Consider the following 11,701-nt stretch of genomic DNA (forward strand, 5'->3'; position numbering starts at 1 on the left):
CATTGGGGGCGGGGCAAAACGAAGCCACGCCCCTCGCAGGGAGCCCGCCCCGGGCCAGCCCCGCCCCCAGGTTCCGGGCTGCGCTCGTGGCCCCCCCGACCCCACCCCCGCCTCCACCACAGGTCCGTGCACTACAGTCCCCTAGATTCCCGGGGGTCCTGGACCAATGCCCTGGTTGCACGTGCCAACCTGACTAAGGCAGGAACCATAGCCACAGCCAAGGACTTCCTAGGTATTTCCATCACTGTTACTTAGGTATTACGATGCTTTGTCTCAGTTCTCCAGTTTGCTTGCCCAGTTACAGCACGACTGTGCCGACAAGGTTTTGTTTTGCTTTGTTTTCAGAATAGGAAAAAGGAATTATTTTATACTTGAGACTCATGACATAATTATTCAATTTCAAGATCACGCTGCTAACATGGGAACATTAGGAAAAGTGAAAGCCAGTAAGGCAAACGCAGTTCTTAGAGGAATGGTTTGCGCAGGGAGCACAGGAACCTCCCTCATTTCCAGCCATTCCTACATTCCCACACCTCCGACCCCCAACCATGCCCAGATGTTCAGCGCATCGTGTAGAACGAAACCAACCCTTATGACAGAAAGGTCTCAGGCATCATTCATTCATTCATTCATTCACTGAACAATTATTGAGCACTTACTATGTACACTGAGTAAACAGCAGTGAACAGAACAGACAAGGGATTTATATGGGATTTAGGGGAGAGACAAAATAATAATAATAATAATAATAATAATAATAATAATATGTACTATTTTGGGTGATGATGAGCATTAGAAAGAAAAAGTAAGCGGCATAGAGAGATGGGGGAGGGAAGGCTGATGTAATCTGAAATAGGTCAGAGAAGTCCTCGATAACATGTGGGCAAAGGGGGCAAGCCACGTGGAACACTCCACAAGATGAAGTTTAGATTGGGTTGAAACTAATTCCCTGTAGTTAAAACAAGTGCTCTTGATTGGTTTAGTTTATTATTGAAGTTAACCTTCCTTATGGTATGAGACCAGTGTAAAACATCTCATTACAGATATTGCCTTTCCTATTACCTACATGATCTTCAAATCCAAGCAAGAGATGTTTCTTGAAAAGCAGACAGTAAAACTTGCTCCAAGTATCAACTGCTTTCCTATATATACATTTTGCTAGCTCTACTCTCATAACAAACATTAGTTTAATTTGCCCTTTACAGAGGTGATATTTATAGGTAATATACTTCTCTACCTAAACCCTAAATCTATTTCTTTTAAACAAACTACACATAAAGACTCTACATTTTGACTTGCTGTTCTGGAAAAAAAAACTGTAGACAACACCAGAGAACTAGAAAAGGCCACGGGTTTCAGATGTCTGAGCTACATGGGCTCTTCTCAAACCACCTCTGGGAGTCTGGATAAGCCACCCCTCCATCCGAATGCTGCACCCCTCCTGCCAAGTGCAGATAACCAGGGTCTTCTGGCCCCACCCAGGCTGGTGATTAGTGACAAGGCATGAAGGTGCCACATCTCACAACATCAACAGTTGGGAGGGGCTAACTTTGTATCTGACCAGAAAGGAGAAAGAAGCTCGCAAAACATACTTTATTAAATATATCAACATAATAACATTTTAAAAAAATGAATTTGTACCATTTCATACATTTTATTCACATCTTGCATTTTCATTTTTACTGACTTAAAAAGCCCAGTCAAAATTCCTCATGTGTAAAACCTCCTGGTTGATGGCCATGTAAAGTACAACATAGGAAATATAATCAATAATATTGTAATAACCCAGCCGGTGTGGTTTCCCCGACCTGCGGGGTCTTCTAACGGGGGTACCGAGGCGGCGCACCTAAGAGAATGAGAGACAGACAAGGGACGCAAAGAATGGAGGCAAGACAAAGGGGTTTCTGATCAAGCCTCAAAATTTTATTTTTTACAGCGTTCTATATATGTGATTTCTAGAAGGGTGGATGCCTACGAGGGGTGGGGGCTGACCTAGATAATCGGCTAAAGTCGTAACTATAGATAAAGGGTGTGGCAGTTGAAGGGCGGCTACAGAAGAAATGCTTTGTCCTCAGGCAAGAGGAAGTGGGCCTAGTTTCAGTAACTTACTGAAGGTCAGAGTTAATCCTTTGACCGACTCTTGGTTCCTGACATCTCCTCCCTCTCTGTTTAAGAAACGGGAGTGGGCATTAATCGACCGAGGAGACATTGACCTGGTTCCTCCCGTGGGCTTTGCATACCCACCATGTGTGGCTCTTGACATCTTTTGGGGAGGAGAGGCAGAGCCATTATTTTTATCGATGTCAACCTCTATGCAAACCAGGTATACTCTCAGGGAAATCCAGAGGAGGTTGGGAAAATATCCCAACCTTCCCTTGCAATGCTTTGCTCTGCACCCGGTTCGATACCCATACCTCTGGCTCTGGCTAGAGCGTAGGTAAGCATCCCTCTGGTTAAGATGCTGTCCCCGTAGGGAAGGAGCGAGTCTGGGTCCAGAGGTGCTCGTGCTCTTGGTAAACCGAGTGCCACCTATCGGCCACTTCCAGGCGTTGATAATGAATCTGAATGGGTTTTGCTAAAGCTGAATCTATTTGCTGTTTTACGAGGTCGGTTATTTTTCTAAATGCCCAAGGGTCAAATGTAAGAATAAGGAGAAAACCAACAAGGGGACCAAGAATGGGAAGGAGGTAGGGGAGGAGTCCATTAAGTCCACTCCAGAGCAGGTTCTTGTAGCTTCTTGATCTTGTCTCGGACGATGCCAGACTTGTTGGCGTAGAAGCAGCATCGTTCCTGTAGAGCCAAACATATCCCTCCCTGTTCTGCCGTGAGCAAATCTAACCCTCAAATGCTTTCCTTGGGGGCCTTCCACACAGTGGAAGGGATTAAATCCTTTCATGTACTTATAAATTGCTGCCAAACATTCAAAGAATTAATTTGTAAGTTTGGGATAACTGTACAATATGCTGTTGTAAAATATCAAAAATTATAATGAAATTGTAAAATACCATGTAAGAATATTCTTTGTTCTAGGCCATGGCAATTCAATCTCAAACTGGCTATCAATTTCTTTTTGTATAAAAAAGGTTTTAACCAGTTAAAGTCTCCTAATAATTTCTAAAAGCCATTTAATCTTTTCTTATCTACACCTTCTGAGGCCTAATGCATTGGTTATCAATTACAATCTGTAAGATATTTGAAGGAAGCCTCTCTTTATTTTCTTCCAAAATAATTTTCAGGTTACAGAGTTTCATTTAAGATTCTTTGTCTTTCTTTTTATAACAAGCAATCAGTATGGTTACAGTTTGAAAGACAAGCCTCAGGCGACTAGCTAGCTACATTACAAGTACTCTTACAGTAAGGCTGACTACTAATTTACTTTCAGATTTAACATTTTAACAATAATCTTAGTTTACACTGTAAATACTAGTGAAAGAGAATTTAAAATTTTAAAATTTCTCCTTTTTATAAATTTATAATTTATATATTTTAAGGTATCCTCTTAAGCTTATTTGCATATACAGAGGGATCATGGGAAGGCTTCAGTAACTTTCTTAGAAGATTTATTTAAATTGCTTACAAAGACATTGGCTTATTTAAAGAAAGAGGTTGGCCTTTGTTATTTCAAGATGGCGGGCAGTAACCACGTGGCCAGAGGGGCAGGCAAGATGGCGGCTGTCTCACAAGCTGCAAATGTTGCTCCTCCTCTAGCTTAATTAAGAATGCAGGCGGCTACGAGTACTTTACATTCTTAAAAATGGCTATTGGCGGGAACTTGCCTCCCAGAATGCTGGGGGAAGGGCGACTACACCTTCCTGCATTAACAAGGGCATAGCCAGTCTTTATCTGGGCTACTTTATTTTTATATTTTTCAACAATTTTGAGTTTCAAATCCAATTACAATTGTTTTAAGGCATTTACTTTGAATAAATTTCGTCTTGAAGACCTTAAGGTTAAATTTTTATGGAAATGCCAATCTGCTGCTGGAACTAGCCTGTTTTTTCCTTTTGGTCAAATCAGCCATTTTTCTTAGGAAAAAAGGTTCTGGGTTTTTCATTTTTGTAGCCTTTTCATGGTTAGAAAGACTTAAACTTTCAGAGCTTCAATTTTTCAGGTAGCAAATCAAATACTTAGCATTTCTCAAATCAGTAATACTTTTACATTTTTAAGGATACATTTCAAATAAAATATAAGGCATATTCAATTAATTAACTTATATCATCTAGACTTCATACTAGGCATACTCAGATCAACATTTCATTATTTTAAATTTCAATACATTTAGATCATTTGAACTTAAAAGTTTTAAATTTCCAGCCAATAGGCTTGGCACAGCCACTAAATTTTTTAAAGAATTTTTCCTGCTGAGGAAGTCAAGAAACAAACCCATAGCTATTCACATGTAAACTTGCTTTCTACTTCCTGGTGGTTACCTGCCTCTGGGCGGGAAATTTCAAGAGAGCCTTGGGAAGCCTGCCTATATCTCTTTCCCAGGTTCATCTCTTTCCCCGGTTCATCTCCGCCATTTTTAAGGCCAAAACAGTCTCGGGTTTTTATTCTGTACACAGCAAAGAGTTAAGTTCAGCTCAAAACTATGCGCACTCGTTTTTAAACTGGCCTTTTCCCCTTACATGTGCACAGAAATCCTGGATGCATTTATGAATTCGTAAAAGCTTTAAGTCATTAGCTGGAAAATAAAGATGGCGAAGATGAGGCCTTTCAAAGTGGCTTTCTTGGGGAGTGGCGTCCATATTGGATCGCCACGTGTCTCCCTTCCCCCACCTCCTTCTTAGGGGGAAGATTCAGTAATGGTCTGGCATCTTTTTTTATTTTATTTATTTTTCAATTTTTATTTCTTTATTTATTATTAAGGAAAGAAAAAGATTGGCAGTTGCTGATCTTCCGGGGAGAGTTTATCAAAAGTCTACTCTTTTCCATCACTTTGAATCGATGGTGCCCACTAGTGGAAACCAGGGACATGCCTTTCTTTTTACCCTTACTCCTTGCGTCCTGAGGGACTCCTTGAGCCCACCGAGGAATACCTTGTGAGAACAGAGAGGTGCCCATGTTGATGTGGGAGCTCCTCAATTTTTTGCCTCCTCCGCGTAAGCCTCTGGGACGTATAAACCCCGTGCCAGGTCAGCCCTGAGTTTCCGTTGCCTAGGACAGTTGTCTCGTCAACAATCTCTGTTTGCCCAAAGGCCCCTGCTCACGTATCATAGGTCGGGATGTATAAGCCCCATGCCAGGTTAGCGACCACTAAGACAAAATGAGCTCAGGGTTTGCGAGAGACGTGACTAGGAACCGACCAGAGACAAATTACTCCTCAGGGTGATTCAGAGTTCTCGCTCGGCCAGATCTCGGTACCTTTAACCCTTCCCGGATCGGCGAGACGAGTGATTATTAGCGGACTGGAGGTTGAATCGAGAAGCTCAAAGTGTAGGAAATCCATCAAAGGGCACAAAAACTCATTCTCACAAGGAATTCACTCTTAAATCTTGTCTGAAAAAATCATCTGCAAAACTCAACTGCGATCATACTCACGGACGGGCAGCTCCGCGGCGATCAAGGGACAGAGTCTTCACTCACGGCGTTCCGCGGCGACTCAAGAGGTGAGTCTTCACTCGCGGCGTTCCGCGGTGACTCAAGAGGCGAGTCTTCACTCACGGGAGTTCCGCGGCGACTCAAGAGGCGAGTCTTCACTCACGGGCATTCCGCGGCGACTCAAGGGTGTCCGGCCGGACCGATGTGCAGATGTTCCCCGGAGAGCCGACTCTCGTGCCCCACGTCTGGGCGCCATTATTTCCCCGACCTGTGGGGTCTTCTAACGGGGGTACCGAGGCAGCGCACCTAAGAGAATGAGAGACAGACAAGGGACGAAAAGAATGGAGGCAAGACAAAGGGGCTTCTGATCAAGCCTCAAAATTTTACTTTTTACAGCGTTCTTTATATGTGATTTCTAGAAGGGTGGATGCCTACGAGGGGTGGGGGCTGACCTAGATAATCGGCTAAAGTCGTAACTATAGATAAAGGGTGTGGCAGTTGAAGGGCGGCTACAGAAGAAATGCTTTGTCCTCAGGCAAGAGGAAGTGGGCCTAGTTACAGTAACTTACTGAAGGTCAGAGTTAATCCTTTGACCAACTCTTGGTTCCTGACAGTGTGGCCCAGTGGTTGAGAGTCGACCTATGAATTGGGAGGTCACAGTTTGATTCCTGGTCAGGGCACATGCCAGGTTGTGGGCTCGATCCCCAGTGCAGGGCATGCATGAGGCAGCCAATCAATGATTCCCTCTCATCATTGATGTTTCTATCTCTCTCTCTCCCTCTCCCTTCCTCTCTGAAGTCAATAAAAATATATTAAAAAATATATAAATAATAATATTGTAATAACTATGTAGGGTACCAAGTGGGTAGTGGAAATATTGGTGGGAACACTTTGTAAAGTATATGATTGTCTGACCTGACCACTATGCTGTACACCTGAAACCAATACAAAATCATATTGAATGTAAACTGTAATTGGAAATAAATGTTTTAAGAAAGTACTGATACAAGCGAAATCATTATGCAGAGAGAGAAGTTCTACACAAAGAGTACACATTGAGAAATTCCAAATAAGTAAATAAAACCTGGTGTGCATATAAAGACTCAGAGGTTATAAATGGAAACAGAACTTCATTATTTTTCCCCTATTGAAAGTATCATAACAATTGGTATTTCTAACCTATGACTTATTTCTTACAAATACCAAATATAACAGCTTTCCAACGAATACTTTTTTATGTTTTTATGAAATGAAAGCACATAGAATGTGCTTTATATCAGCTCTTTTCAAAACTGATTAGAAAACAGCCCTTTACCCAGAAATTGTGAATTCTAAATATGGGTTTACTAAGAAAACTAGAAAGGAAGGCCCTTGAAAGACTAAAGACATTTACAAAATTATATGAGATTTATGTGTGTGTGTGTGTGTGTGTGTGTGTACATTTTATTTACATATTTATGTTACATAAGTGCATTTTTTTTTCTGGCTTACGTATTTGTAACAAAATTATACACCACTTCCCTTCGCAAACAGAGGGCCCAAAGCAGTCACTGGGAAAACTCAGATAAGCGGCACCCCGCCTTGTGGAGGCTGTCTGAGCTGGTGACTTAATCAGTGAAGAAAGCACTGTCCTGTCACAGACAGCACTCCCAGTTCAGCCCGTGGGCCTAAATGAAATGAATTTGTTGGTTTCAGCTCAATGCTTCAGGGAAGGGGGGTGAGAGGAATCACCTAATTCATTATGTGCCATGATTGGCACCTCTGAGCTACACAAACTAAATTTAGATTACTCAATTCTGTTTCCTTAATCAGAAAAATAGAGCAAGTGGGGGTGATGTTCAATGCAAGAGAAGCAGTGGCTGTGTGCGGCAAACAAATGATTACCCGGGGAATTCTGATCGATTGTCCCCACAGTTGTTTTATAGCAAAGAGGCCACCTGACCAGGCCAATGTGTTACACATTTTTACTCCTCCCTTAACCCTACAGAGCCTTATGCCCACTCATGGTGATGGGCTTTTTGGTGCATCTGCACACTTCTACTGAGAGTCTACTATGAGCAGAGCAATGTAAAGGCTATTAAAAAAAGCAAAAAGTAAACCAGACTGTCAAGTATTTCATTCATTTATGAAACAAATATAATGTGTGTGGAGAGCCTACCTATATCAGGCACATGGTAGGCACTGAGCCTACAGCCATGAATTAGACTTTCTTTCTTTTTTTATTTTTATTCATTTCAGAGAGTAAGGAGAGGGAGAGAGATAGAAACATCAATGATGAGAGAGAATCATTGATCGGCTGCCTCTTGCACACCCTACACTGGAGATCTAGCCTGAAACCCGGGCATGTGCCTTTGACCAGGAATTGAACTGTGACCTCCTAGTTTATAGGTCAACAATCAACCACTGAACCACACTGGCTGGGCTGAATTAGCCTTTCATGACACTTACATTCTAGAAGGCCAGGCAGACAATAAACAAAAGCTATCTGTATCATAAAAGGCCTGTGGCAGAACTCCGAAATGGTGGAACGACCAAACAACCAGTCACCAAGAGATGCATGGAGCACCTCTCGGGGGCCGGGGCTTGCGGCTCGTGCAGTGAGGCAGGGCTGGCAGCCCTTGCGCAGGGCCAGTGGGGCTCACGTGGGGTCCGCGGCTTGTGTGGTGGAGGCAGGGCCCGCGGCTCGTGCAGGGCGGGTCTGGGGTCCCACCGGCGCAGCGGGTCTAGGTCTCGCACAATTTCGCGTGCTGGGCCTCTAGTACAATATAATATCAGGTATGGCTAAGGAACCACAAATAAAAATAAAACAGGCCAAGGAGTGGAGAGAGGCAGGAACTACTAGTTTCAGTGGCATAGCAGGATGTGGCCTCTGCAAAGGTGGGATTTGAGCAGGACCTGTGGGGAGTGAGGTGCACTCTCTGTGGAAGGGCTCTGTAAGCGAAGGAACCAAGTGTGGGTACGCATTTGTGACTTGAATTAGTTTCCTAAAGCTGCTGGAATAACGTACCGCAAACAACCAGGGGGCTTAAAACAACAGAAATTATTGTCTTCTAGTTTTGAAGTCCGAAATCAAGGTATCAACAGGGCCATGCCCCTCTAAAGTCTGTTGTTTTTATACTGTTTTGTTTTTACCTGTATTATTTTTTTTAATTTATTTATAAATATATTTTTATTGATTTCAGAGAGGGAGAGATAGAATTAATGAGAGAGAATAATCGATTAGCTGTCCCCTGCAAGCCCCCAACCCAGAATCAAGCCTGCAACCCGGGCATGTGCACCTGAATTTAACCTGAGACCCTTCAGTCCACAGGCCAATGCTCTATCCACTGAGCCAACCCAGCTAGAGCTTTACCCAAGTGTTTTATGTTGTAGGAAGAACAGGTAAGCTATCCAACAGGAAGTCTGAGGGGTCATCTATAGAAAACGGAGCATGCATTCATTCTTTTACAAAACAATTTCCAGAGACGTTATCACTCCCCTCACTAATTTGTCCTTCCCACTTGCTAATAATTGCCTTTTCCCCCCTTTTTGCTTATGTCCACTCCCTTTTGATTTTTCTTCAAATACAGAGTAAAGACCTTTGGGTAAAGACAGGGATTCCAAAACATGGATATAACTTCACTCCCTCCCCCAGACCCGACATAAATGTAAACAGAGGTTTGTTGTTGTTATTGGTGTTTTCAACCTCAAACTTAAAAGGATTGGGGCAGGGGGAGAGAAAAGGGAACCATAGCAACATAATTTTGGAAGCTGGGAGATGGTTAAATAGTTCATGATTTAGCAGACACAAGAAAACTGAGTGCTAAGCTGGCCATCCTAAGACAAGAACCATCCAGATTTACATGATAGAATCGATACGTGGTTCATGGTTGGCAGCACCAGGCACCTCTGGAAGTGGGGATGAAAGAGGAGATGCTAGAATGAGATGAATAGAAAACCTGTTAAAGAAGTAGTCAGATTGCCTAGGTTTCCCCACTGCAGTGGGCGACTGCCCTCACTCAGTGGTCGGCAAACTCATTAGTCAACAGAGCCAAATTCAACAGTACAACGATTGAAATTTCTTTTGAGAGCCAACATTTTTTAAACTTAAACTTCTTCTAACGCCACTTCTTCAAAGTAGACTCGCCCAGGCCGTGGTATTTTGTGGAAGAACCACACTCAAGGGGCCAAAGAGCCGCATGTGGCTCGCGAGCCGCAGTTTGCCGACCTATCCAGCAGCAGCCTGGAGGTTTGCTTCCTGGAGAGGAAACAGAGGGCTCTGGACTGAAGATACCAGGCACAGTTTACAGCAGAGAACCACTGAAAAGAACTAGACTTCCCGAAGGTGCAGGGACCCAGCCCTCTTCTCCTTTTCCCCACAGAAACTGGGATGAGTCTGGAACCCGACCAGCCCAAGGAGACCTAAGGACTTTGATATTGGGTGGGGCCTCCCTGACTAAATGGCCCAGGCAGCTCGCTGGAAAGAGGTACACATCTCTTACCCACACATTTTGAGCACTTTAATCTCCTATTTGGAATTCTCAGCAAATAACCAAGCACCACCTGACACCAGAAGAAATCCTCTAACAAGAACAGAGACCCAAACAAACAGAAAAAACCAACATGGAGAAAACTGGGATGTGGCCATGGCTGCAGGACACTGCAGAGGGAAAGTGAATACTTGTCACTTGAATTGCTACAGTATTAGCCTCCTGTCTGTCTCTGAAACTTGGAGCAAGTCTGCTACATAAGCACCGAAGGTGGAGAGGGTTTTGTGTGACAACTTAAAGGGCCATATCAGGCTTCAGGGAGCAGAATTTATACTAGTATATATAAAAGCCGACTGAATGACCGGTCGCTATGTCATGCACTGACTACCAGGGATGGTCAATGCAGAAGCTGCCCCCTGGTGGTCAGTGCACTCCACAGCCAACCTCCTGCAGTCCCTCCTCCCCTCTCCCCCTCTCTGTCGGCCCCAATCGACCCCAAACCTGGCCAGGCTGGCCAGGCTGAGGGCCTCACCCCTGCATGAATTCGTGCACCAGGCCTCTAATACTATCTAATAAAAGAGCAATAAGCAAATTAACCATCACTCCACTACACCCACAAGCCACGCCCACCAGCTACTCCCACCAGCCAATCAGGAACAATTATGCAAATTAACCCAACCAAGATAGCTGCGGCCATGGAGAGAGTAAGAGGGAGGCTTGGGTTTCCCTGGTGATGGAGGAAGCCAAGCTTTCCGCACACCCTGGCTGGCCCAGGCCTCCGCTTAAGGCTACAAAGTTTCAGTTATAGAAGATAAATCCCAAGAAAAATGGTGGTAGCCACGGAGCTGGAGAGAGCAGGCTAGGGTTGTCCCTGGTGACGGAGAAAGCCAAGCTTTCCACCTGCCCTGGCCAGCCTAGGCCTCCACTCCAGGCTACAAAGTTTCAATTACAGAAGGTGAATAAACCCCAACAGAAATGGCTGCCGCCACGGAGTGAGCAGAAGGCTTGGCTCCGCTTCAGGCTACAAAGTTTCAATTGTAGAAGGTAAATATTTCCCAGATACCAGGGCCTCCGCTTGGGTCACCAGGGGGCGTGGCTGGCCTGCAAACCACCACAGGCCCCTCGCCCAGGCCGCCCTATGCCCCAAGGGAACCCCCACCCTGATCCGGGACACCCTTCAGGGCAAACCAGCTGGCCCCCACCCATGCACCAGGCCTCTATCTTATCTAATAAAAGAGTAATATGCAGATTGACCATCACTCCAATACACAAGATGGCTGCCCCCATGTGGACGGACACAAGATGGCCACCACAAGATGGCCAGCAGGGGAGGGCAGTTGGGAGGGACCACGCCTGCAAGGGAGGGCAGTTGGGGGCGATCAAGCCTGCAGGAGAGGGCAGTTAGGGGTGACCAGGCCGGCAGAGGAGGGAAGTTGGGGGCAAACAGGCTGGTAGGGGAGCAGTTAGACATCAATCAGGCTGGCAGGGGAGTGGTTAGGGGGTGATCAGGCTGGCAGGCAGAAGTGGTTAGGGATAATCAGGAAGGCAGGCAGGTGAGCAGTTGGGAGCCAGCAGTCCTGGATTGTGAGTGGGATGTCCCAGATTGGAGAGGGTGCAGGCTGGGCTGAGGGACACCCTCCCTCCCCCCCCCCCCCCCCATGCACGAATTTCATGCACCAGGCCTCTAGTGG

Source organism: Eptesicus fuscus, chromosome 12 (genome assembly GCF_027574615.1).
Source record: "Eptesicus fuscus isolate TK198812 chromosome 12, DD_ASM_mEF_20220401, whole genome shotgun sequence".
In the NCBI taxonomy this organism is placed as follows: domain Eukaryota; kingdom Metazoa; phylum Chordata; class Mammalia; order Chiroptera; family Vespertilionidae; genus Eptesicus; species Eptesicus fuscus.